At 36.0% G+C, this 7,109-nt stretch overlaps 1 pseudogene; it reads right to left on the bottom strand.

Moving 5' to 3' along the window:
- The window catches only part of LOC106753018, a 135,533-nt pseudogene that overhangs the window by 47,406 nt on the left and 81,018 nt on the right, over positions 1-7,109 (bottom strand).

Below are 7,109 nucleotides of genomic sequence, written 5' to 3'. Positions count from 1 at the left end.
TTTAATTTCGTCAGTTGCATTCACAAACAAAACCAATTTCACAACCCCCCATGCGTGTCTGACCTAATTCTCGAACCACATTTGGTCCTTGAGAGACGACCTAGGAGTCACTTCCTAGCTATACTGCATTTCTTATTATGCAATCAAATTTGATTGGGCGGCGACACCCATCAAATTTTTTTCTATATGCCCAGAGAGCATCGTCTAACTTCTGCGACCAATCTTTTCTTGAAAANGTGACAGTCTTTTCTAAAATTCTTTTGATTTCCCTGTTAGAAACTTNAGCTTGGCCATTTGTCTACGGATGATAAGGTGCAGCTACCTTATGTTTCACCCCAGAATGCTTAAGTACCTTAGCTAGCTGAGCATTGCAAAAGTGAGATCCCCCATCACTAATGAGGATCCTGGGAGTTCCAAAATGCTAAAAGATTTGTCTTTATAAGAATTTGATCACGGTGTTAGATCATTCTTAGGACATGCTACAACTTCAACCCACTTACTCACATAATCAACAGCTACCAAAATATATTCATTATTGAATGACGGAGGAAATGGTCCCATAAAATCAATACCCCAACAATCAAAGACTTCTACTTCCAAAATTCCCTGTAGTGGCATCTCATGCCTCCTTGGGATTGTCCCTGTCCTCTAGCATTTGTCGCAGCTTCGAGCATGATTATGAGCATCTTTAAACAAAGTCGGCCAATAAAATCCTGCTTGTAAAATTTTTGCAGCAGTGCGTTCTCCATTATAATGTCCCCCATAAGGAGAATTGTGACAATGCCACAAAATATCTTCTGCTTCTGCTTCAGTAACACATATTCTCAACAGATTATCCGCTCCTATCTTGAACAAATACAGATCATCCCAAATGAATTGCTTGGCATCATGTAAAAACTTCTTTTTCTGTTGCCAATTAAATCCTTCTGGAATAACACCTGCAGCTTTGAATTGGCTAAGTTAGCAAACCAGGGTCTTTGCTGAATATACAAAATAGTTTCATCTGAGAATGATTCCCAGATTTCTTTCTCCTTACTTTTCACTTCCTCATTGACTAAGCGGGAAAAATGATCAGCAATTACATATTCACTCCCCCTTTTATCATGAATTTCAACGTCAAATTCTTGTAACAAAAGTACCCATCTAATCAATCTTGGCTTTGAATCACGTTTCTTCAGTAAATACTTTATAGTTGCGTGATTTGTACAAATGATCACCTTAGATCCAACAAGATATGATCTAAATTTTTCCAATGAGTACACTATAGCCAAGAATTCTTTTTCTGTGGTGGCATAATTCAATTGAGCCTCATTCAGTACTTTGCTAGCATAGTAAATAACATGAAACACCTTTCCTCTTCTCTGTCCCAGCACGGCCCCTATAGCATAGTCACTAGCATCATACATAAGTTCAAACTCTTTATTCCAATCAGGCGCCATAATCACGGGGACAGAAATCAGTCTCTGCTTCAGACTGTCAAAAGCTTGCAAACATTCCGAACTCATCACAAATGGTGTCTCTTTAGCAAGCAAATTGCTCAAAGGCTTTGCAACCTTTGAGAAATCCTTGATAAACCGTCGATAAAATCATGCAAGACCAAGGAAACTTCGGAGTCCCTTAACATTTGTCGGTGGTGGGAGTTTTTCAATTACCGCAACCTTTGCTTTATCAACTTCAATCCCCCTGGCTGAAATTTTGTGGCCTAGTATGATAGCTTCTGTCACCATGAAATGACATTTTTCCCAGTTCAAGACAAGATTTGTTTGAACACATCGGTTGAGAACTGCATCCAAATTAGACAAGCATCTTTGAAAAGTATCTCCAAAAACTGAAAAATCATCCATAAAGACTTCAATGCTTTTTTCCATAAAATCAACAAAGATTGCTTGCATACACCTTTGAAAAGTCGTAGGGGCATTACATAATCCAAATGGCATTTTTCGGTAGGCAAAAACACCAAAGGGACAGGTAAATGTTGTTTTCTCTTGGTCTTCAGGGTCTACCACTATTTGGTTATATCCCGAATAACCATCAAGAAAGCAATAATAAGCTTGTCGTGCTAATCTTTCCAACATCTGATCCATGAAAGGTAATGGAAAATGATCTTTCCGGGTGACTATATTTAATCTCCTAAAACAAAATCAAATGACTGAAACAGAGATGAGACAGAATCAAGACAGTTTTGAAATTCAATGACAGTTTGGAAATAAGAAATGGACTTATCTCACGGTTCAAGTTAGAACCTATGCTCTGAATACCACTTGATACATCCAGGGGGATGTAAGGAAGAAGCTCCGTGAGATTTAAGTGAAAATGCAGCTTGGAAAGGCAAGAGATCCAATGGAACAGTGATGGAGGTTGGCTGCAGCGATGGAGAGCAGATCTGGAGTTGCTCTCGGGTTTGGCTGGAGTATATGATGTATGGTAGCGGATGGTTGGTGTTTGTGGAGAGGTGAGATGGAGGCTAGCTTGGATGGATGGCTCACAACTTCAGACGGCTTCCACAAAGTGGAAGAAAGTTGCAAATGGAGATACAAGCAAGGATGACTCTCGGAAGAAGGAATTGTGCTTTCATTTGAGCAGAATTTCTTTACTTGATTTCCAAAAGTGTAGATACAAACTATGCCAAGAGGTTTTATAGATGAACCTCTTGGCCTCAACAAGGAAAAATGCCTATGCCAACTAATCAACATGTGCTAAAGGTGCTTGGCTTCTAGAAAGCCTTAGGAAGCACGTGACAAATGAGTTCTTTACATGTGGAGGAAAAACAATTACTAATGCCACCCCTTATGAAGATAAGCACACCTCTATCCCTTTGTAGAAATGACACTTTTACCCTTCTCCTTGGGTTGGGTTGTTGGTCTTTATTTATTGGGCTTAGGCCCCGCGTATCACTATGCTAAAATCTTTGTATAGATTTTGTAAACACATGCTTGATGTGATTTTGAGTTAAAAAGAATTTCAAAGTATTTTTTCAAGTGTCAGTCGATAGTGTGGAACACCCATTCGATTGTATTGCTATTATATTTGGAATTCTGTTATCCCTACTTACTCCAACGGCTATATTTTTGAAAAGTTAGTTAAAATTAACTGACTGGGTCAACTGTCTTAAATGTGCATTGATTTGGTTGACTGAGGAGCCTTTGTGTTGACTGTCTGTTATAACTGTTTTAATACAGTCGACTGTATTAGTAGGCCATTCGACTGAGAATGACAAGAAAACTATAAATAGAACAGAATACGAATTGTTCTGAGACTTTTGTGATCTAACATTTTCATTGTCCTGTTTTAGAGATTGTTCTCACTTTTGGAAGCTCCAAGAATTCTCCAAGAAGACCATGGTGATCTTTCTTGAGAGAGATTCAGATTGAGGAGTCAATTGTGCACACTGTTTGATCAACATCTGCACAAAAAAGGTGCTTCTAGTTTGATCCTGAGAGGCTTGGCATCCTGTGAAGACTGTTGTATTTGATTGAAGGCTTGACAACCTCTGAAGTTTGTTGTGATAGGTTTGGCAATCCGTGAAGCGTGCTGTGATAGGCTTGGCATGCTGTGAAGAGTGCTGGTTACACATTGAGGATTGTTAAACGTGGGTTCAGATTGCAAAAGAGGGGATTCTTGTTCAAATTCTAGTTTTGTGTGTGCAACTATATTTGGTTTTGGGTTAGAGAAGAGATTTATATTTTTGCGTGGTGCTTCTATAAATTCCTTGTTGTAAAAACCGCAACCATTATAGTGCATTTGCTTCCAAGATTGGAAGGACACTGGATGTAGGCATTGTTGGCCGAACCAATATAAAAACCAGTGTTTGATTTTCTCTATCCCTGCACTGTTGATTTTAGTCGACTTTATCTGTTTAGCAGTCAATAACGTTTCTTCCCTACATTGAATTTTTCATTACTTGCATTTCAAGGAAAGATCAAAAGCTTTGAATTTTCATAGCAAGATTGCAAAAAGATTTTGGTTTTGAACTAACACCAATTCACCCCCCGCCCTTTTTGTGTAAAACGAAGCCAACCTGCTTCCTAACAGGAAATGATTAAACCTATCATATAAACATGTATTTGCAATGCCTTTAAGGGCAATTTTGTTTCCCAATCTTTATATCCTTTTTGGGAAAAAGAGTAATTAAATCTCATTTAAATGACATGGAACAAACACTTCTTCCTTTTTTCCTGTTTATATGAAATTAACGTAATTACACAAGGCAATCAAAAAGTGTGAAAAGTTTAAGTGAAGACAAATTCTTTTTATCTTTTTTAATATTTGTCTTATGTTTTGAATGTAAGTTTGTAGACACATGACAAGATTTTAGAAGTGATTTTAAAAGTTTTTGTTAGTCAGAATGAGATACTAATTAAAGATGAGAGATCTGTATGCAAAAGACTCTATAATGTTCATTTATTAAGAAAATTTAAAACCTTTATAAATAAAATGAGTATGAAAAATTCTGAAATAAATATTTTTGAAAAAATATTAGTCATATTATATTTATAACATTATGTGAACCTATATTCTTAGTTTAATATTTACTCTAAACATATAATAATAGTTCAATTAATAATATCATAATGATAAATAGTGACTGTAATTTCAAACTATCAAAATTACGTAGATATTGTTGGAATTTAAGAGTATTAGAGACAGTTTTCAGATTCATGAAGAGTTACAATTATTCATGAAAAGTTACCATTCATGAAGAGTTACAATTATTCATTAAGAGTTACAATTATTCATAAAGAAATGTAACTAATCAGAATCTGATATCTCTTGGATTTGAAAGATGCCTAATCAACATCTAGATAAAGGGATCATGTGCTCTATTGAAATTCATTCGGTTATTCTCTTAACACACAAATCAATTCCTGACAATCATATTCTTGTTTAACGTTAATACTAAGCGTGAGTATTATCGTTGTATTTCTTCTTTGTATCTCAAAAGCGGATTTCGTGATCCCCTTCATGAAATATTGCTTTTAGGAAAGTGTGTATTCACGCCTAGGAGAATATATCTTTTGAGATTGTTGACAACACAAACTATATATCAAACTAGTTTTTGATGATGACAACACAGTGCTTAAAAACAGTACACATGTTCCAGTATTACATGTTCTTGTTTTGAAGTGTTTGTTATATCTGCTTGATGGGCTGTCGCACCCCATGCAAAATTTAATGTGCATAAAAGAATGCAATATAGACTAGGAAGTGACTCCTAGGTCGTCTCTCAAGGACCAAACTGTGGTTCGAGAATCAGGTCAAACACAAAGTGGGGGGGTTGTGAAAGGTTTGTGAATGCGAATGAATCAAATCAAAACACTGACGCAAACAGATAATTAAGCACAGATATAATAAACGGTTTCAAAGAAAGAAATGAGACGGTTGGTCATTAACTTAATTACAATGCTTCCTATCACAGATTAACAAAATAAAGCAGCGACTCAAACCTCTAATCCAACATAATTAACCAACTAAGCCAAGGCTAATCATGTTTTCATAAAAGCAAACTAAGTGAACGCAATGTTAACATCAAATCCAATTTACACCATGCAGTTTCATCAACTAAGCAAAGACGCAACACCAACTAGGCAACTAAGCGTATACCCAATTCCAAAGACCAATACAGATTTCACATTGACCAAGTCAAAGTGGCAAACACAATTACAATCCAGAAATCTCAAGGAAACATTATAATATTGCTAATGACCAACTCGACTAACCTAAGTTAACATGACAGTCAAATTATCTCTACCAAACATACTAGACAACATTAAAGTAAAAGAAAATACTAAACCTAACACTACAACAAACAAATATCTAAACACAATTAAGGCCATTAAAATGCAACACTAAATTAAGAAGATGAAAAACTACTCAACATATAATGTAAAATATTCTAAAGCAAAATAAATAGAAAAAGTGTATCTACCAAAGAAATTGAAATAGTAAATGACCATCAACAAAATCCACTTGGTCGTGACATTAAAAGAAAAATAAAAACGGGGAAAAAAATTCCTCTTCCAGCCGTGACACACTCTCCATTTCTCCTCTACAATTATTAGAGTTGTGATAACGGTCTAAAAACCGTTATTTTCATAATTAAATTTGATAGTAAAACACACCCTTAATGGCTCAAAATGAGCTCGAAATCAAGTAAAACACTTAAGTTGAGTCTCTTGAGAGTCAAAAGTTAGTTTTAGAGATATTATGCTTGTTTTGCATTGTTTTGCAGGGTTTTTGGATGAATTAAAGATGGAAGTGAAGTAAGGTGGACTTAGCCCCATGAAAGAAGAAGAAAAATGATGAAAAGAAGGGTCAAACAAGCCGCTGAACACCAGAATGGTCCGCTGAGCACTCAGAGCGATTAGAGGCAAACCGCTAAGCGGTCAAATTAGGCACCTGGGTAGTTGTCTATTTTTTTTTTTGCTAGATTCTGTAAATCTTTCTGTTATCTATCTGTTATCTTTTTGGGCTTATATATAACCCCAGTGCGAATTAGATAGGGATTCTTTTGGCAGAGAGAACACCCAGAGCCATTCCACACACCTTGGAGGAGATTTCTTGGATGCTTAGGCTCCTTCTTATCAAATCTAGGGTTTGCTTTTTCCATTCTTTCATTATTTTCATCTAGTTTCACCATGATTATGGTGAACTAAACCCTTTGTTGTTGGGGAACAATGTAATCTTTTGAAACTCTCATATATTGAAATTCTNATTTATTTTCATATGCTTGTCATATACTTGTTTATCAATTATTGGGTTCTCATCTGCGCTCAAAGCTTTTATTGTTTAACTCATTCAATAAACGTTGTTTGTCTCTAAAGATATGGGGACATACGGTAATGTCATGAATTAGTGGGAAATTCCTTGATTATGTGCTATTGCCTAGGGATAGGGATAGGACGGTCAATTGCATTTGCTTCAGCGCGCATTGCATTATTAGTTACTAGGGGAGGCTAGGGATAGCAAGCCAGTAATTAGTAATAGGCTCTTTTCACCAAGGAATTGGGGTAAGGGTAATTTAGAAAGTTTGCATGACAATTAGATAAACAAGTGAATTAAATAAGAAGAGTAGATATATGAGAGTGGATAAGATGAAATTGTAAACCCCA

Source organism: Vigna radiata, chromosome 2, assembly GCF_000741045.1.
Source record: "Vigna radiata var. radiata cultivar VC1973A chromosome 2, Vradiata_ver6, whole genome shotgun sequence".
NCBI lineage: Eukaryota > Viridiplantae > Streptophyta > Magnoliopsida > Fabales > Fabaceae > Vigna > Vigna radiata.
The sequence above is the reverse complement of the archived record's forward strand: the minus strand, read 5'-3'. Positions and strand labels throughout refer to the sequence as shown.